Source organism: Cherax quadricarinatus, chromosome 60 (assembly GCF_038502225.1).
Source record: "Cherax quadricarinatus isolate ZL_2023a chromosome 60, ASM3850222v1, whole genome shotgun sequence".
Lineage (NCBI taxonomy): Eukaryota > Metazoa > Arthropoda > Malacostraca > Decapoda > Parastacidae > Cherax > Cherax quadricarinatus.
The window spans coordinates 10,532,644-10,554,592 of NC_091351.1; the positions used below are offsets into that span (position 1 = coordinate 10,532,644).

The following is a 21,949-nucleotide window of genomic DNA, read 5'->3' on the forward strand; positions in this document are numbered from 1 at the left end:
TGTGCAATTTATAGAACGAAGGACTTAGTAAGTCATTCAGAGCTCCATTTCTCTTCCTCAAGATGCCACCCATAACAGTCGGCTAACACCCAGGTGGTATAAACCTCAGTAACACATACCGACAATCTGGTTTAAGACACCTGAGTAAACACTAGGACATATCAGAAAATGTTTCGGTCTTGGGACGTTGATCACTTCTAACACAGGTTAAAATGAGAGTATATATGGGCGGAGAGTGAGGTCTATATATTGTCACTAACATCTGTGTTATAAGTAATAAAGGTCCCAGGAAGGAAACGTTTTTTATGTCCTAGTGCTTACTCGTGTGTCTTTTTCAACCAATACTCCAAGTACCTACTTACCGCCAGGTAAGTAGGAACAAGAGATATAAACACCCAAAGTCTCCGCCCGCCACATGATGGAACTCGTGTCTTTTCGTTAAGAGCCGAAGACTATTTTGTGCCGCGTACACAGAAGCGTGTCATTACCTGGATGTCCAGAAGTAATACCCACTTATGCCATTACCTGTGGCTGGTGGATGGTATGTAAGTACCGGAGAGATTCATACAACACACCCACTAAACCAACAGTTAAAGCAACACTCGCACTAAACCAACAGTCAAAGCAAGTCTTTTAAAACAATAAAGTCGTAAACGTTAAAAATCACGTCATCTATTATCAACGCCATAAGGTCAACCAAACTAAATGTTTCGTCTACACATTCCGTAATAATTATAAATATTTTACCTTAATCAGTAAGGGAGTATAGCGAAGGTTATGTTATTTAAATGTTGCGCCGAGTCAATATCAGGTCATTAACGGCTCACAGCAGAGCAAGATTATCAGCAAGTAGCAGGTGCATATGGGTGAGGAATGTGCGTCCTATCTTCAAAAGGAAAATAACTGTCTCATAGTAACGCGTCTCGTATGAAGAGGAAGGTCAGCTTGGTGACTGTAGGACCCAGCAAAACCACACTTCCATTATATAACTCCCACACTTACTTTGTTGTATACAAGGGGTGGTGCAGTTTTTGAATTGGAATAAATATTGTTTTTACGCAAGGCGCTGGGGAGCAAAAGCCTGAGGAGCTCACTTAATATAACAGCCTTTGTCTTCGCATCTACCCAATCAATACCCAGGACCTCGACATACCCCGGGCACCAAGAGAACTCCACCTCCTTATTTAGAAGGGAAGGGGGCAAGGGTTGACATGGGAGAGCAGTAGGGAGTTAAAGGCCGCCTTCGAAAAGCAGTCAGGGCTAGCTATTGAGCGGAGCAAATGAAACTGAGGGAAGCCATTGTTTATGGGATCAGGTCCATCAATGGAACGGAGTTAAAGGTATCCAAGAAGAGGGAATTCACCACGAAACAAAGGACAATAAAGGTACGGTAATAACGCTGACAGTATCACTCAGAAGTCTTAACCATCCGTCTCCATCCGTCTCCATCGACCTACTTAAGTACACATGACAAGCGAGACTCTTAACAGGGTATTATAAAGATGCAAACTATTATAACTATATTCGTAGGGAAGATCTAAAACCATAGGGGTTATACAGTATATGAGGAATGGGAGATGTTTAATCCAAGGATGGGGAGAATAGCTCAAATTCCTTCAATCAAGAGCTCTTCACCAGCATCGAGGAACGTTCCTTCAAGGGACACACAAAGGTGGAAATCCTATTTGAAAAACAAATGATGTGAACATTCGTGATATTTTTTTCTTTGTCGAAGAACATTGATCTTTCCTGTCACCTCCCCCCTTCCCAGGTAACTTCTAACACCTCCCCCCTTCCCAGGCAACTTCTAACACCTCCCCCCTTCCCAGGTAACTTCTAACACCTCCCCCCTTCCTAGGCAACTTCTAACACCTCCCCCCTTCCCAGGTAACTTCTAACACCTCCCCCCTTCCCAGGTAACTTCTAACACCTCCCCCCCTTCCCAGGTAACTTCTAACACCTCCCCCCCTTCCCAGGCAACTTCTAACACCTCCCCCCTTCCCAGGCAACTTCTAACACCTCCCCCCTTCCCAGGCAACTTCTAACACCTCCCCCCTTCCCAGGTAACTTCTAACACCTCCCCCCTTCCTAGGCAACTTCTAACACCTCCCCCCTTCCCAGGCAACTTCTAACACCTCCCCCCCTTCCCAGGCAACTTCTAACACCTCCCCCCTTCCCAGGCAACTTCTAACACCTCCCCCCTTCCCAGGTAACTTCTAACACCTCCCCCCCTTCCCAGGCAACTTCTAACACCTCCCCCCTTCCCAGGCAACTTCTAACACCTCCCCCCTTCCCTGGCAACTTCTAACACCTCCCCCCTTCCCTGGCAACTTCTACCTTCCATGGCTACTGAATTCATAGCGGCAAGATGAAGAATTAGACACATGTGCAACATTCGGATATCTTTTTTTTTGTAGACGCTTCGCTATCCAGCGCCTTTGTCAATACAAATTCAATGATATAATGGGAAGACTAGAACTATATACAAAAGACGAGATAATCAGTCCCTCAGCCTTGGAGTTGGTGAAGAGCATCGTAGCCTTGAAGACTCTGTAGATTCTTGAAGACTACTTCGTCTTTTGTATATAGTTCTACAGTCTTCTCATTATGTCCTTGAATTGGTATTGATAAAGGCGCTGGATAGCGAAACGTCTACAAAAAAAAAAAAGATATCCAGATGTTGCACATGAGTAATTCATCTCGTCGGTATAATGCATCATAGCAGAAAGTTTGACGATGTCACTATGGTCCTACTGGTCTTCCAGCTAAGATAGTGATAGATTTTAACACTTCACGTACATAACCCATCCTGCGTAAGATAAGGTCTGTTGGGGTTTTTAACCCGAGGGAGGGTTAGCCACAGAGTTTAACCCAAAAAAGTCAGTGCGTCCTTTTAATCTTGCATCCCAGGATGCGACTCACACCAGTCAACTAACACCCAGGTACACACTGCTGGGTGATCGGGGACAAAAGGTATAAGAAAACATGTCCAACTTTCCACCCATGCCGGGGACTGAACCACAGACACTCAACGTGTGTGGCGAGTGCCTTGCCAACCGAGCAACTGTCATAAATCGCGTAGTAGCACGCTAATAATACTAACGCTAGTGTTAAAACATGTTTGTAAACAAAACACTTCACAATGGGTAACTTGTGTATGTAGCGTTGCTGTAGCAGCCAGTGTTTATCGACCGTTGCCTAGGGCAGCCTAGTGTTTACTGACCACTACCTGGGACCAACCCAAGAATTTTTCGTAGACAAAGACTAGAAGACAAAGGCGGGTAGATGAAGACAGAGCGGGCACAGCAAACTACAACAGTAAAGTGTTTATAATTATATAGAAAACTAATTTCAGAAGTGAGGCTAGGACACGCAAGCCAGAGTCAAATGTCCATCGTCAAGTCAGCTATTTTGAGTTCCCTGTCGAGGTATTGATATTCATTAGTGCCTCTGAGAAGTTTTAAAAAACCTGAAGGCATATTTGCAAATCATTTACACAACCCGCACATAGTAGAATGAAATTTATAACGACGTTTCGGTCCGACTTGGACCATTAACTAGTCATGGGTTATTTGTATATTGTTCCAGTAATGGTATCGTCTCTTTTTTATTCAATACAAATAATTTATGATTCGGGCGAGTAATTTTTATTGGCGGTCAGAGCAATTTCCTTGCTCATTCGTTTATTCCCAGGTAAGCTCTAAATCCGTAAGAGTCATACAAGCGCCTATATTAACTACAGTCCCTTATATCCAAGACACCCACATATCTTCTTATATTCGAGTAACCTGATAACACATGATGTCGACATTGTTATCAGCACAAAGGATATCCAAATAATACCTTTAACGAGATAATCATTCTTCCCTGATCGTCCTTTCGGATCTTTGCAGTTTGTAGTGCTGCGGGATCTCGAATTCAAAATATAGTTTAATACATTAATAACCCAAATAACGATTTTCTTTGAGAAATATGAACAACACGAGACAAAACTGATTTATCTACACCGGCCAATATATATATATATATATATATATATATATATATATATATATATATATATATATATATATATATATATATATATATATATGTGTGTATGTGTGTGTGTGTGTGTGTGTGTGTGTGTGTGTGTGTGTGTGTGTATACTCGCCTATTTGTACTCACCTATTTGTGGTTGCAGGGGTCGAGTCTTAGCTCCTGGCCCCGCCTCTTCACCGGTTGCTACTGGGCCTTCTCTCTCCCCGCTCCATGAGCTTTATCAAACCTCGTCTTAAAACTGTGTATGGTTCCTGCCTCCACTACGTCATTTTCTAGGCTATTCCACTGCCTTACAACTCTATGACTGAAGAAATACTTCCTACTATCTCTCTGACTCATTTGTGTCTTCAACTTCCAATTGTGGCCTCTTGTTTCTGTGTCCCCTCCCTGGAACATCCTGTCTTTGTCCACCTTGTCTATTCCACGCAGGATTTTATATGTCGTTATCATGTCTTCCCTGACCCTCCTGTCCTCCAGTGTCGTCAGGCCGATTTCCCTTAATCTTTCTTCATAGGACATTCCCCTTAGCTCTGGAACTAACCTTTTCGCAAACCTTTGTACTTTCTCTAGTTTCTTGACGTGCTTTATCAAGTGCGGGTTCCAAACAGGTGCTGCATACTCCAGTATGGGCCTGACATACACGGTGTACAGTGTCTTGAATGATTCCTTACTAAGGTATCGGAATGCTGTTCTCAGGTTTGCCAGGCGCCCATATGCTGCAGCAGTTATCTGATTGATGTGTGCTTCCGGAGACATGCTCGGTGTTATACTCACCCCAAGATCTTTCTCCTTGAGTGAGGTTTGCAGTCTATGGCCACCTAGCCTATACTCTGTCTGTAGTCTTCTGTGCCCTTCCCCTATCTTCATGACTTTGCATTTGGCAGGATTAAATTCGAGAAGCCATTTGCTGGACCAGGTGTCCAGTCTGTCCAGGTCTCTTTGAAGTCCTGACTGGTCCTCATCAGGTTTAATTCTCCTCATTAACTTCACATCATCTGCAAACAGGGACACTTCTGAGTCTAACCCTTCCGTCATGTCGTTCACATATACCAAAAATAGCACTGGTCCTAGGACCGACCCCTGTGGGACCCCGCTCGTCACAGGTGCCCACTGTGATACATCATTACGTACCATGACTCGTTGTTGCCTCCCTGTCAGGTATTCTCTGATCCATTGCAGTGCCCTTCCTGTTATATGCACCTGATGCTCTAGCTTCTGCACTAATCTCTTGTGAGGAACTGTGTCAAAGGCCTTCTTGCAGTCCAAGAAGATGCAATCAACCCACCCCTCTCTCTCGTGTCTTACTTCTGTTATTTTATCATAAAACTCCAGAAGGTTTGTGACGCAGGATTTGCCTTCCGTGAATCCCTGCTGGTTGGCATTTATACTCTTGTTCCGTTCCAGGTGCTCCACCACTCTCCTCCTGATAATCTTCTCCATAATTTTGCATACTATACACGTCAATGACACAGGTCTAGAGTTTAGTGCCTCTTTTCTGTCTCCTTTTTTAAAAATGGGAACTACATTTGCCGTCTTCCATACCTCAGGCAGTTGCCCAGTTTCCAGGGACGTGTTGAAGATTGTGGTAAGTGGCACGCACAACATATCTGCTCCCTCTCTAAGGACCCACGGGGAGATGTTGTCCGGTCCCATTGCCTTTGAGGTATGTGTGTGTGTGTGTGTGTGTGTGTGTGTGTGTGTGTGTGTGTGTGTGTGTGTGTGTGTGTGTGTGTGTGTGTGTGTGTGTGTGTGTGTGCGCAAAACAACCACGGGGGACTAGAATGATAACGGGGCACCGTGGTTATAAATACATATGAGCAGACAATTGGGACATTTAGTTATGGTAAATAATATAATAGTTGCTATTTGCTTGTGTGTCTTTACCAGACTGTCTCAGTTTTAGTCCACGTTTTCAACAGTATAATTTGTGCTATGATTAAATAACAATATCATTATTATTTTACAAAAAATATGTTTAAAACCCATATGGGTGTGTGTCGACTCTCAGGTCTCCCTCCACTGCACGACTATCGAATTTTTTTAGCCTCCGGGACGCGCACTCAGTTCATTACCACAATAACTTTTTTATGTATCATAACAATGGGCTCCAGTCCATGAACCCATTATGTACCTCAGTAACGTTTTGACTACCGACCAAAGAATGGGCACTAGGTGCACAATAAAACTGTCAAACACACACTGTTCCTGAAAACAGCTACTGAATGTTCACTTCCTTACCTTCGTTGAGACGGACTTCGAGTGACAACCATGTAATGCTGTTACTGTCTTCCTGGAGAACCTATTAACGTTCGTTTTCTCCCATCATTAGCTTACTCTCTTCCATTCTTATTCTTTGAACTGACATAATCGGCAGACAGATGCACTGGATTCAGTCCTCTCTGAAAGGACAATCACATTTAAAGTTAGTAACTGTTCCAGACCTAATTCTTCGGGGAAGCAAGCTTATTACATCTCTGGGGGCAATATTAATAACACTGTTACAGTGGTGTCTAGCAGCACTGTTACAGTGGTGTCTAGCAACACTGTTACAGTGGTGTCTAGCAGCACTGTTATAGTGGTGTCTAGCAGCACTGTTATAGTGGTGTCTAGCAGCACTGTTATAGTGGTGTCTAGCAGCACTGTTATAGTGGTGTCTAGCAGCACTGTTACAGTGGTGTCTAGCAGCACTGTTACAATGGTGTCTAGCAGCACTGTTACAGTGGTGTCTTGCAACACTGTTACAGTGGTGTCTAACAGCATTGTTACAGTGGTGTCTAGCAACACTGTTATAGTGGTGTCTAGCAGCACTGTTATAGTGGTGTCTAGCAGCACTGTTATAGTGGTGTCTAGCAGCACTGTTACAGTGGTGTCTAGCAACACTGTTACAGTGGTGTCAAGCAACACTGTTACAGTGGTGTCAAGCAGCACTGTTACAGTGGTGTCAAGCAGCACTGTTACAGTGCTGTCTAGCAGCACTATTACAGCGCTGTCTAGCAGCACTGTTACAGTGGCGTCAAGCAGCAGTGTTACAGTGCTGTCAAGCAGCCCTGTTATAGTGGCGTCTAGCAACACATTACAGTGGTATCTAGTAACACATTACAGTGGTATCTAGTAACACATTACAGTGGTGTCTAGTAACACATTACAGTGGTGTCTAGTAACACATTACAGTGGTGTCTAGTAACACATTACAGTGGTGTCTAGTAACACATTACAGTGGTATCCAGTAACACATTACAGTGGTATCTAGTAACACATTACAGTGGTATCTAGTAACACATTACAGTGGTATCCAGTAACACATTACAGTGGTATCCAGTAACACATTACAGTGGTGTCTAGTAACACATTACAGTGGTATCTAGTAACACATTACAGTGGTATCTAGTATCACATTACAGTGTTATCTAGTAACACATTACAGTGGTATCTAGTAACACATTACAGTGGTATCTAGCAACACATTACAGTGGTATCTAGCAACACATTACAGTGGTATCTAGCAACACATTACAGTGGTATCTAGTAACACATTACAGTGGTATCTAGTAACACATTACAGTGGTATCTAGCAACACATTACAGTGGTATCTAGTAACACATTACAGTGGTATCTAGTAACACATTACAGTGGTATCTAGTAACACATTACAGTGGTGTCTAGTGATCAATGTGCTGCGTAACAAGAATAATTATACCTTCGATAATTAAACAGTTGTGTAATGAACTGTAACGTTGTTCATGAATAACATTACCTGGTTAATGTACTGCAGGTATCGTAACATTACCTGGTTAATGTATTGGATATATCGTAACATTACCTGGTTAATGTACTGGAGGTATCGTAACATTACATTGTTACAATGAACCTCCCAGGCTGAGTGATGAATAATGATGAGTAACATTATCTGGTTAATGTACTGGAGGTATCGTAACATTACCTGGTTAATGTACTGGAGGTATCGTAACATTACCTGGCTAATGTACTGGAGGTATCGTAACATTACCTGGCTAATGTACTGGAGGTATCGTAACATTACCTGGTTAATGTACTGGAGGTATCGTAACATTACCTGGTTAATGTGCTGGAGGTATCGTAACATTACCTGGTTAATGTACTGGAGATATCGTAACATTACCTGGTTAATGTGCTGCAGGTATCGTAACATTACCTGGTTAATGTACTGCAGGTATCGTAACATTACCTGGTTAATGTACTGGAGGTATCGTAACATTACCTGGTTAATGTATTGGATATATCGTAACATTACCTGGTTAATGTACTGGAGGTATCGTAACATTACCTGGTTAATGTATTGGATATATCGTAACATTACCTGGTTAATGTACTGGAGGTATCGTAACATTACCTGGTTAATGTACTGCAGGTATCGTAACATTACCTGGTTAATGTACTGGAGGTATCGTAACATTACCTGGTTAATGTACTGGAGGTATCGTAACATTACCTGGTTAATGTACTGGAGGTATCGTAACATTACCTGGTTAATGTACTGGAGGTATCGTAACATTACCTGGTTAATGTACTGGAGGTATCGTAACATTACCTGGTTAATGTGCTGGAGGTATCGTAACATTACCTGGTTAATGTGCTGCAGGTATCGTAACATTACCTGGTTAATATACTGGAGGAATCGTAACATTACCTGGTTAATGTGCTGCAGGTATCGTAACATTACCTGGTTAACGTACTGGAGGTATCGTAACATTACCTGGTTAATGCACTGGATGTATCGTAACATTATCTGGTTAATGTGCTGCAGGTATCGTAACATTACCTGGTTAATGTACTGCAGGTATCGTTAGTGTACTCTCGCCCAGTTAATAATATTATCCCTGAAATCAGCTTTGATTCGAGGATGTGTGGTTCCACTCCCTTGGATCAAGAGCTCTCAATCCTGAATCCCTACATTAGAACACTCAAGGTTTCCCACAATAGCGACAGTTAATTATATTTACACAAAAGCGGTAAACTCGCAGGAAACTGGCGGGTAAACAAGTTTGATCCGTAAGAGAACTGCAGCTCCGACAGTACGTTAAGTCTCCTGTAGCTGGGATGGTAAGGCGCTCAACCCACACAGTGGGGTCCGTGGTTCGATCCCCGGTACGGATGTAAGACGTGTTTCCTGCTGTCTATGTTCACCCATCAGTAAAATGGGTACCTGGGTATTAGTGGACTGGTGTTGGTCGCATCCTGGGTGTTAGTGGACTGGTGTGGGTCTCATCCTGGGTGTTAGTGGACTGGTGTGGGTCGCATCCTGGGTGTTAGTGGACTGGTGTGGGTCGCATCCTGGGTATTAGTGGACTGGTGTTGGTCGCATCCTGGGTGTTAGTGGACTGGTGTGGGTCTCATCCTGGGTGTTAGTGGACTGGTGTGGGTCGCATCCTGGGTGTTAGTGGACTGGTGTGGGTCGCATCCTGGATGTTAGTGGACTGGTGTGGGTCAATCCTGGGTGTTAGTGGACTGGCGTGGTTCTCAACCTGGGTGTTAGTGGACTGGTGTGGGTCGCATCCTGGGTGTTAGTGGACTGGTGTGGGTCGCATCCTGGGTGTTAGTGGACTGGTGTGGGTCGCATCCTGGGTGTTAGTGGACCGGTGTGGGTCGCATCCTGGGTGTTAGTGGACCGGTATGGGTCGCATCCTGGGTGTTAGTGGACTGGTGTGGGTCAATCCTGGGTGTTAGTGGACTGGTGTGGGTCTCATCCTGGGTGTTAGTGGACTGGTGTGGGTCGCATCCTGGGTGTTAGTGGACTGGTGTGGGTCGCATCCTGGGTGTTAGTGGACTGGTGTGGGTCGCATCCTGGGTGTTAGTGGACTGGTATGGGTCGCATCCTGGGTGTTAGTGGACTGGTGTGGGTCGCATCCTGGGTGTTAGTGGACTGGTGTGGGTCGCATCCTGGGTGTTAGTGGACTGGTATGGGTAGCATCCTTAGTGTTAGTGGACTGGTGTGGGTCACTTCTTGGGTGTTAGTGGACTGGTGTGGGTCGCATCCTGGGTGTTAGTGAACTGGTGTGGGTAACGTCCTGGGTATTAATGGACTGGTGTGGGTCTCATCCTGGGTGTTAGTGAACTGGTGTGGGTCGCATCTTGGGTGTTAGCGGACTGGTGTGGGTCAATCCTGGGTGTTAGCGGACTGGTGCGGGTCTCATCCTGGGTGTTAGTGGACTGGTGTGGGTCGCATCCTGGGTGTTAGTGGACTGGTGTGGGTCGCATCCTGGGTGTTAGTGGACTGGTGTGGGTCGCATCCTGGGTGTTAGTGGACTGGTGTGGGTCGCATCCTGGGTGTTAGCGGACTGGTGTGGGTCGCATCCTGGGTGTTAGTGGACTGGTGTGGGTCGCATCCTGGGTGTTAGTGGACTGGTGTGGGTCGCATCCTGGGTGTCAGTGGACTGGTGTGGGTCAATCCTGGGTGTTAGTGGACTGGTGTGGGTCAATCCTGGGTGTTAGTGGACTGGTGTGGGTCAATCCTGGGTGTTAGTGGACTGGTGTGGGTAGCATCCTGGGTGTTAGTGGACTGGTGTGGGTCGCATCCTGGGTGTTAGTGGACTGGTGTGGGTCGCATCCTGGGTGTTAGTGGACTGGTGTGGGTCGCATCCTGGGACAAAACTGATCTAATTTGCGAGAAATGCTCAGCATAACAAGTGACTTTCTATATAGTAGTATGTCACTGATGTCAGCTATGGTCTGTATACCTTGTACATGTAGAAATAAAGATTATTAAATTATTATTACTAACATACCTTTGCACAAATAGCCGCCTGTACGATGGAGGAGCTTACGGCGACGTTTCGCTCCGACTTGGACCACTTACCATCACACACGGCTGTATTCCATTCGTTGCTAATGCAACAATATATAAAATAACTGTGGGTGGGTATATCGGGTTTCAAGCCTATCTTCTACACAAGTCATATTCAGTTCGCAGTCAAGATGATAAGCCTATTTAGGTATATATAATCAAATGTACACGTCGTGATGTATATACAGATATGAAACTTGTGTATATACATAAATATGTACCTCTTAGTATATACAGAAATTAATTAAAAAGGAATGTTCCTCAGAATTTTTTTTATATATTGATATAAGAGATATTAAGTGTATTCAATACCCTTCACGCGGGGGGGGGGGGAAGGATTAGAGCCTAAATGAAGGTGAAGGGCTCTTGATCTGAAGAATTTGAGCTGTACTCCTCTTCCTCGGATTGACCCTCGTTACCTCCCATGCATCACGCTCTAATCGTTACGGGTCGCTTCCCCAAGAACGTGATTATTATTATAATAATCAAAAGAAGCGCTAAACCACAAGGGCTATACAGCCCAAGAACGTGATAAAACAATAATAATAATTAAAACTCTTTATAAGTATTTATTATTAGTTTTTTTTTTACTACGTCGTAATAATGACCGATGATTGATATGAAGAACCAGTTCTTTTGAGAAACACGAATCGAAATGTAAACAATGGCGCGTTAATCCCAAATCTACAGATGGCGGAATAAGGTTAAGATAAGTTTTGCTAGTTTTGGTTTGGTTAAGGTTAGTTTATTTTTCTTACGTCTGGACAACGTCAAACTATGTCCAAGACAAAACCAAAATAATAATGGACATTTCTAGCAATAAATTAAGACCAGGTTGATAAAAGAGCCAGATGTCTGTAATTATTATTGTAAATAATGATGAAATGATGACGATGATGATTAATGATAAAACTGGTGAATTACTTACTCTTGTAGCTAAGAACATACTAGATCATTATGTCCTGGGCGTTATAACACTGGAATGGTCGTTCCAGCCTCGTCACTCTACAACAATGTCACCTCAACGTTCACCAGGGCCGTCACTCCGGCCTCGTCACTCTACAACAATGTCACCTCAACGTTCACCAGGGCCGTCACTCCGGCCTCGTCACTCTTCAACACCGTCACTTCAACGTCCCCCGCCACCCTTTCACTACAACGTCAAGTTATTTAGCGTCTGTGTTCAAGGCCAGCCATCATAACACTAGCGGATGACCTGGTCAGTGCTGCGTGTCAACAAACACGGTGTCATGATCCTGAGGGGTCGCCACTCTAACAACTGCATCTTCGTTACCCTGTTGGGGTTTGAAGACTATCTACTATACAAGGGTTACTAAAGCTACATGTAGCCTTTACATCACCTAACAGGGATACACTTATCCCTAAAATAGGGATTAAAGTACACTTTCGGTACATATAACATTAGACATACACCTCTCGGTGTGTGTATATATGTCGTGCGATATCGCTTTAATAGCAACGCTCTTCTTGCCGAATAAGGCAAGCGAAAATTTGTGTATGCAATAATTTCGCAAAAATCATTCTGAAGCTAACGAAAAAAAATTAATTGTGTTTGTTTATTATTAAATTGTTGTAAACTTATATAAAATATATTTAGTTGGATTAGGCTAAATTAAATTGTGCTTGTTATAATAAGGTTAGGTAAGTTTTCTAATGTTCTTTTGGTACAAAATCATCAATTTTTACATTAACATAAATGAAAAAATTATAACTTTAAATGTATAAGAGAAATTTTTTGAAAGGAATTAATTTTAAATGAGTTCTTGTTAACTGACCAGTTTTACTTATTCGGCACGACCATATATATATATATATATATATATATATATATATATATATATATATATATATATATATATATATTTATATATATATATTTAATTTATTTATATCTTTCTCTATATATATATACATATATATATATATATATATATATATATATATATATATATATATTTAAATATATATATATATATATATGTATATTTATATATATATATATATATATATATATATATATATATATATATATATATATATAATGTTCAGCGTTGAGTATACAGTGGGCTCCCTTAAACAGTCCAATGTATGTAGATGTGATTGATAAACTGTGTAAAACAGGATAGCGTGTGCGTCTGGCTTCATGATATATACTGTTCACTGTCGTTTCACTTTCTCAGTTGCATTTTACGAAAAACATTTACTGTATAGAGGAGCATTACAAGAGTGTTGAGTGTATACGCTAGAGGGAAGCATCACTGAGTGTATACATACTCTCAGAGCTTACTTTAATTCTCATTTTAACCATACAAAAGTTATTAGTGTTATTTTAACACTATTATAATTATTATTATTATTATTATCATAACTAAGCGTCTAAACCCACAAGGGTTATACAACGCTGCTCTTATTTTACAGGCCAGTACGGCCTTACGGCCCCTCGAACACTCAATTATCCCTATACCCAACACGCTAACTACCTATTTCAGGAATGTTAGTTGTGACGTCAGCAGTTGTTGGTGGTATATGTGTATCCCTCTACCAGTTTAATTGACACAAATTACTGTCATTTTACATATAAATTAAAGATAATGACACTAATAATATAATGCTCAATAATTGTATCCATCCCGTGTGGTATTATGTTCTCTAATTGGAGTTTGCGTTTGGTGAATTTTGTATGTTGTTATCATGTCTCCCCTGATCATTCTGTCTTCTAGCATCAATTTTAGCTTCTTTTAATCTCAACTATTAGATCATACCCCCTCTTTAGTTCCCAGACTAGTCTCGTTGCAAACTTTTGCCATTTTCCCAGTTTTCTGACATGCTTGAATAAGCTTGAGGTCCAACCTGGTGCTGCGGACTCGAAGACAGGCCCGACATATGCCGTACATAATGTCGAAACTGACTCCTTGTTGAGGTTCCTCAACGCGCATTTTCTGCAAAGGATATTGCGTTCATAGTGAGCGTATATATATATATATATATATGTATATATGTATATATATATATATATATATATATATATATATAAATATATATATATATATTTTATTATTATTATCACACTGGCCGATTCCCACCAAGGCAGGGTGGCCCGAAAAAGAAAAACTTTCACCATCATTCACTCCATCACTGTCTTGCCAGAAGGGTGCTTTACACTACAGTTTTTAAACTGCAACATTAACACCCCTCCTTCAGAGTGCAGGCACTGTACTTCCCATCTCCAGGACTCAAGTCCGGCCTGCCGGTTTCCCTGAATCCCTTCATAAATGTTACTTTGTTCACACTCCAACAGCACGTCAAGTATTAAAAACCATTTGTCTCCATTCACTCCTATCAAACACGCTCACGCATGCCTGCTGGAAGTCCAAGCCCCTCGCGCACAAAACCTCCTTTACCCCCTCCCTCCAACCTTTCCTAGGCCGACCCCTACCCCGCCTTCCTTCCACTACAGACTGATACACTCTTGAAGTCATTCTGTTTCGCTCCATTCTCTCTACATGTCCGAACCACCTCAACAACCCTTCCTCAGCCCTGTGGACAACAGTTTTGGTAATCCCGCACCTCCTCCTAACTTCCAAACTACGAATTCTCTGCATTATATTCACACCACACATTGCCCTCAGACATGACATCTCCACTGCCTCCAGCCTTCTCCTCGCTGCAACATTCATCACCCATGCTTCACACCCATATAAGAGCGTTGGTAAAACTATACTCTCATACATTCCCCTCTTTGCCTCCAAGGACAAAGTTCTTTGTCTCCACAGACTCCTAAGTGCACCACTCACTCTTTTTCCCTCATCAATTCTATGATTCACCTCATCTTTCATAGACCCATCTGCTGACACGTCCACTCCCAAATATCTGAATACGTTCACCTCCTCCATACTCTCCCTCCAATCTGATATTCAATCTTTCATCACCTAATCTTTTTGTTATCCTCATAACCTTACTCTTTCCTGTATTCACCTTTAATTTTCTTCTTTTGCACACCCTACCAAATTCATCCACCAATCTCTGCAACTTCTCTTCAGAATCTCCCAAGAGCACAGTGTCATCAGCAAAGAGCAGCTGTGACAACTCCCACTTTGTGTGTGATTCTTTATCTTTTAACTCCACGCCTCTTGCCAAGACCCTCGCATTTACTTCTCTTACAACCCCATCTATAAATATATTAAACAACCACGGTGACATCACACATCCTTGTCTAAGGCCTACTTTTACTGGGAAAAAAATTCCCTCTTTCCTACATACTCTAACTTGAGCCTCACTATCCTCGTAAAAACTCTTCACTGCTTTCAGTAACCTACCTCCTACACCATACACTTGCAACATATATATATATATATATATATATATATATATATATATATATATATATATATATAGATATATATATACATAGATATATATACTAGTGGAAATGGAACAGAATTCTTCCTCCGTAAGCCATGCGTGTTGTAAGAGGCGACTAAAATGCCGGGAGCAAGGGGCTAGTAACCCTTTCTCCTGTATAAATTACTAAATTTGAAAAGAGAAACTTTTGTTTTTCTTTTTGGGCCAACCTGCCTCGGTGGGATACGGCCGGTTTGTTGAAATATATATATATATATATAATATGTCGTGCCGAATAGGCAGAACTTGCGATCTTGGCTTAAATAGCAACGCTCATCTTGCTATATAGGACAAGTGAAAATTTGTGTATGCAATAATTTCGCCAAAATCATTCTGAACCTAACGAAAAAAAATATATTTCACTGTGTTTGTTTAATATTAAATTATTGTAAACAAATCTAAAATATATTTAGTTGGGTTAGGCTAAAATAAATTGTTCTTGTTATAATAAGGTTAGGTAAGTTTTCTAAGATTCTTTTGGTGCAAAATTAAATTTTTTTGCATTTACATTAATGAAAAAAATATATCTTTAAATGTATAAGAGAAAATTTTAGAAAGGACTTAATTTTAAATGAGTTCTTGCTAATTGACCAGTTTTACATATTCGGCACGACATATATATATATATATATATATATATATATATATATATATATATATATATATATATATATATATATATATATATATATATATATATATATATATATATATATTTCAACAAACCAGCAGTGTCCCACCAAGGCAGGGTGGCCCGAAAAGAAAAACAAAAGTTTGTCTTCATAACTTTAATAATGTAGTATACAGGAGAAGGGGTCACTTGCCCCTTGCTCCCGGCATTTTAATCACCTCTTACAACACACATGGCTTACAGTGGAAGAATTCTGTTCCACTTCACCATGGAGAATTATGTATAGATATATTAATATATATCATGTAGTTTTTCAACCTTAAATAGCTGAAATACTGATCGTAAGATTTCAAAAAAACTTTACACGATAGAGACTGAGCAAGCTCAGATTTACAATCAATGCGTAAGAGTAGCTTAAAACAACCTATTTGGTTTCTGAACTGGATAAAAAGTTAAAATTTTGCTAGATAATGTTTTTTTTTCAACAAGTCGGCCGTCTCCCACCGAGGCAGGGTGACCCAAAAAAAGAAAGAAAATCCCCAAAAAGAAAATACTTTCATCATCATTCAACACTTTCACCACACTCGCACATTATCACTGTTTTTGCAGAGGTGCTCAGAATACAACAGTTTAGAAGCATATACGTATAAAGATACACAACATATCCCTCCAAACTGCTAATATCCCAAACCCCTCCTTTAAAGTGCAGGCATTGTACTTCCCATTTCCAGGACTCAAGTCCGACTATATAAAAATAACTGGTTTCCCTGAATCCCTTCACTAAATATTACCCTGCTCACACTCCAACAGATCGTCAGGTCCCAAGTACCATTCGTCTCCATTTACTCCTATCTAACACGCTCACGCACGCTTGCTGGAAGTCCAAGCCCCTTGCCCACAAAATCTCCTTTACCCCCTCTCTCCATCCCTTTCGAGGACGACCCCTACCTCGCCTTCCTTCCCCTATAGATTTATATGCTTTCCATGTCATTCTACTTTGATCCATTCTCTCTAAATGACCAAACCACCTCAACAACCCCTCTTCTGCCCTCTGACTAATACTTTTATTAACTCCACACCTTCTCCTAATTTCCACACTCCGAATTTTCTGCATAATATTTACAGCACACATTGCCCTATATATATATATATATATATATAATATATATATATATATATATATATATATATATATATATATATATATATATATATATATATATATATATATATATATATATATATATATATATATATATATACATGTGTACACACACACTTAACACTTGTTTTTCACTATTGCAGAAAAGTAGAAGCCAGAAGTACAATAGCAGTCACTTCAGTAATGTGAGACACCTCTATACTGAAGTGTCAAAAGCTCCAGCTGCTGGTCATCATATGACTAAGACCAGCGTCAGGAAGCACTTGTCCTGTTTCCTGACGAACCTTACCTAACCTTCCTACCTGTAGTGACTTATAGTGATGTCATGGTGAAGGAAAACTGCGTTATACAGAAGGGTAGCTGCGTTATATAGAGGGGTAACTGCGTTATATAGAGGGGTAACTGCATTATATAGACGGGTAACTGCAATACAGTGAGGGGTAACTGCGTTATATAGAGGGGTAACCGCGTTATATAGAGGAGTAACGTTATACAGAGGGGTAACCGCGCTATATAAAGGGGTAATTGCGTTATAGTAAGGGGTAACTGCGTTATATACAGGAGTAACTGCGTTATAATCGGGGGTAACCGCATTACAGTTGAGGTAAGTGAATTACAGTATGGGTAACCTCGTTACAGTGAGACCAACCATGCTCTTCAAGTGATAAAAATTTGGTAAATTAAGTAATTTAACAAGAACATACAAACCACAACAAATCAGTGAGTTCCATTAACACACAAAAAAAGAACTATAAACAGCATTTACATGTTGGCTTGACACGCGAGAAGCTGATAATAATCATTCTAGATTTTTACTCTAGTGCTGTATAATCCTACGGGTTTAGCGCTTCCCTTTGATTATAATAATAATAATAATACGAGTGTCATGCATCATGGCGAGAAAGTAGGTGTTTTACGAATACTGACTCGTTGGGATAAGGTGCCTTCACGCCGGTGAGGGGCTCCTGATCCAAGACATTGGAACCATCCTCTCCTCTTTTGGATCAAACCTGATGACCATTAACCAAGGAACTGGTGTGGATTGAACTCTATTGTGTGCTGTAATATACCTAGTTGGATGAATCTTATTAGAGTCAAGTGGCCTAGAGGTTAACGCACTGGCCTGTGAGGTATGCGACTCGCTCGCCATGGGTTCAGATCTCCCACCAATTCCCTGATGGCTATTTGTTCTCCTGGCGTTGTATGACCCTCAGTAGGATTTGCAGCAAGAAGAAGGAGGATGTAGGCGGTGGAGATATCATCTTACATGTAGATCATGCAGAGTGCGTACAGACCAGTGTGTGTGTGTATGTATAGAACACCGTGTGTGTGTGCGTAGAGACCAGCGTTTGTGCGTGCAGACCAGCGTGTGTGTGCGTGCAGACCAGCGTGTGTGTGCGTGCAAACCAGCGTGTGTGTGCGTGCAGACCAGCGTGTGAGTATGTGTGTGTGTGTGTGAAGACCAGCGTGTGTGTGTGTGTGAAGTATTGGATGATTCGTCAACACGCTATTCTATCGACCTCTGTCTTGATCTTTCCACTCCTGCGAGAAAGATACTGGATCCCACGTATCCTTCGAGAAAGATACTGGATCCCATGTATCCTTCGAGAAAGATACTGGATCCCATGTATCCTTCGAGAAAGATACTGGATCTCATGTATCCTTCGAGAAAGATACTGGATCCCATGTATCCTACAGGGAAGATGCTGGATCTCATGCATCCTACGAGAAAGATACTGGATCCCATGTATCCTACAGGGAAGATACTGGATCCCATGCATCCTACGAGAAAGATACTGGATCCCATGCATCCTGCAAGAAAGGTACTGGATCCCATGTATCCTACAGGGAAGATACTGGATCCCATGTATCCTACGAGAACGATACTGGATCCCATGCATCCTACGAGAAAGATACTGGATCCCATGTATCCTACAGGGAAGATACTGGATCTCATGTATCCTACGAGAACGATACTGGATCCCATGCATCCTACGAGAAAGATACTGGATCCCATGTATCCTACAGGAAAGATACTGGATTCCATGTATCCTGCGAGAAAGATACTGGATACCATGTATCCTACAAGGAAAGATACTGGATCCCATGTATCCTGTGAGAAAGATACTGGATCCCATGTATCCAACAAGGAAAGATATTGGATCCCATGTATCCTACAAGGAAAGATACTGGGTCCCATGTATCCTGCGAGAAAGATACTGGATACAATGTATCCTACAGGAAAGATACTGGGTCCCATGTATCCTACGAGAAAGATACTGGATCTCATGTATCCTGTGAGAAAGATACTGGATCCCATGTATCCTACAAGGAAAGATACTGGGTCCCATGTATCCTACAAGGAAAGATACTGGATCCCATGTATCCTACGAGAAAGATACTGGATCCCATGTATCCTACAAGGAAAGATACTGGATCACATGTATCCTACGAGAAAGATACTGGATTCCATGTATCCTACAGGAAAGATACTGGATCCCATGTATCCTACGAGAAAGATACTGGATTCAATATATCCTACAAGAAAGATACTGGATTCCATGTATCCTACGAGAAAGATACTGGATCTCATGTATCCTGTGAGAAAGATACTGGATCCCATGTATCCTACAAGGAAAGATACTGGATCCCATGTATCCTACAAGGAAAGATACTGGATCCCATGTATCCTACGAGAAAGATACTGGATTCCATGTATCCTACAGGAAAGATACTGGATCCCATGTATCCTACGAGAAAGATACTGGATTCAATGTATCCTACGAGAAAGATACTGGATTCAATGTATCCTACGAGAAAGATACTGGATTCAATATATCCTACAAGAAAGATACTGGATTCCATGTATCCTACGAGAAAGATACTGGATTCCATGCTTTAAGAACACAACTTTTAATTAAAGAATAAGGAATCATAGAACATGGCTGGAAAAAATATACAAGCCACAATAGCATAGTGGAACAACAAATCCACAATATCGTCGATAGATAAGTTCACAACTCGCCATGCCATATTGTGAATTAGTTGTGTAAAGGACATCCTTTACTGTGAGTTAACTGTGTAAAGGATACCCCTTATTGTGAGCCAGTTGTGTAAAGGACATCCCTTATTGTGAGCCAGTTGTGTAAAGGACAGCCCTTATTGTGAGCCAGTTGTGTAAAGGATACCCCTTATTGTGAGTCAGTTGTGTAAAGGACAGCCCTTATTGTGAGCCAGTTGTGTAAAGGACAGCCCTTATTGTGAGCCAGTTGTGTAAAGGACAGCCCTTATTGTGAGCCAGTTGTGTAAAGGATACCCCTTATTGTGAGCCAGTTGTGTAAAGGACAGCCCTTATTGTGAGCCAGTTGTGTAAAGGACAGCCCTTATTGTGAGCCAGTTGTGTAAAGGACATCCCTTATTGTGAGCCAGTTGTGTAAAGGATACCCCTTATTGTGAGCCAGTTGTGTAAAGGACAGCCCTTATTGTGAGCCAGTTGTGTAAAGGACAGCCCTTATTGTGAGCCAGTTGTGTAAAGGATACCCCTTATTGTGAGCCAGTTGTGTAAAGGACAGCCCTTATTGTGAGCCAGTTGTGTAAAGGACATCCCTTATTGTGAGCCAGTTGTGTAAAGGACAGCCCTTATTGTGAGCCAGTTGTGTAAAGGACAGCCCTTATTGTGAGCCAGTTGTGTAAAGGACAGCCCTTATTGTGAGCCAGTTGTGTAAAGGACAGCCCTTATGTGAGCCAGTTGTGTAAAGGACATCCCTTATTGTGAGCCAGTTGTGTAAAGGACATCCCTTATTGTGAGCCAGTTGTGTAAAGGAAAGCCCTTATTGTGAGCCAGTTGTGTAAAGGACAGCCCTTATTGTGAGTTAGTTGTATAAAGGACAGCCCTTATTGTGAGCCAGTTGTGTAAAGGACAGCCCTTATTGTGAGCCAGTTGTGTAAAGGACATCCCTTATTGTGAGCCAGTTGTGTAAAGGACAGCCCTTATTGTGAGCCAGTTGTGTAAAGGACATCCATTATTGTGAGCCAGTTGTGTAAAGGACAACCCTTACTATGAGCCAGTTGTGTAAAGGACATCCCTTATTGTGAGCCAGTTGTGTAAAGGACATCCCTTATTGTGAGCCAGTTGTGTAAAGGAAAGCCCTTATTGTGAGCCAGTTGTGTAAAGGACAGCCCTTATTGTGAGCCAGTTGTGTAAAAGACATCCCTTATTGTGAGCCAGTTGTGTAAAGGACAGCCCTTATTGTGAGCCAGTTATGTAAAGGACATCCCTTATTGTGAGCCAGTTGTGTAAAGGACATCCCTTATTGTGAGCCAGTTGTGTAAAGGACAGCCCTTATTGTGAGCCAGTTGTGTAAAGGACATCCCTTATTGTGAGCCAGTTGTGTAAAGGACATCCCTTATTGTGAGCCAGTTGTGTAAAGGACAGCCCTTATTGTGAGCCAGTTGTGTAAAGGACATCCCTTATTGTGAGCCAGTTGTGTAAAGGACAGCCCTTATTGTGAGCCAGTTGTGTAAAGGACATCCCTTATTGTGAGCCAGTTGTGTGAAGGACAGCCCTTATTGTGAGCCAGTTGTGTAAAGGACAGCCCTTATTGTGAGCCATTTGTGTAAAGGACATCCCTTATTGTGAGCCAGTTGTGTAAAGGACAGCCCTTATTGTGAGCCAGTTGTGTAAAGGACATCCCTCATTATGAGCCAGTTGTGTAAAGGACAGCCCTTATTGTGAGCCAGTTGTGTAAAGGACATCCCTCATTATGAGCCAGTTGTGTAAAGGACAGCCCTTATTGTGAGCCAGTTGTGTAAAGGACAGCCCTTATTGTGAGCCAGTTGTGTAAAGGACATCCCTTATTGTGAGCCAGTTGT

At 41.7% G+C, this 21,949-nt stretch overlaps 1 protein-coding gene across 1 annotated transcript in view; it reads left to right on the top strand.

Annotated features, from left to right (window-relative positions):
- Positions 1-21,949, top strand: part of LOC128694399 (caveolin-1-like) — a 76,160-nt gene that overhangs the window by 10,195 nt on the left and 44,016 nt on the right. The gene's annotated exons all lie outside the window — the stretch shown is intronic.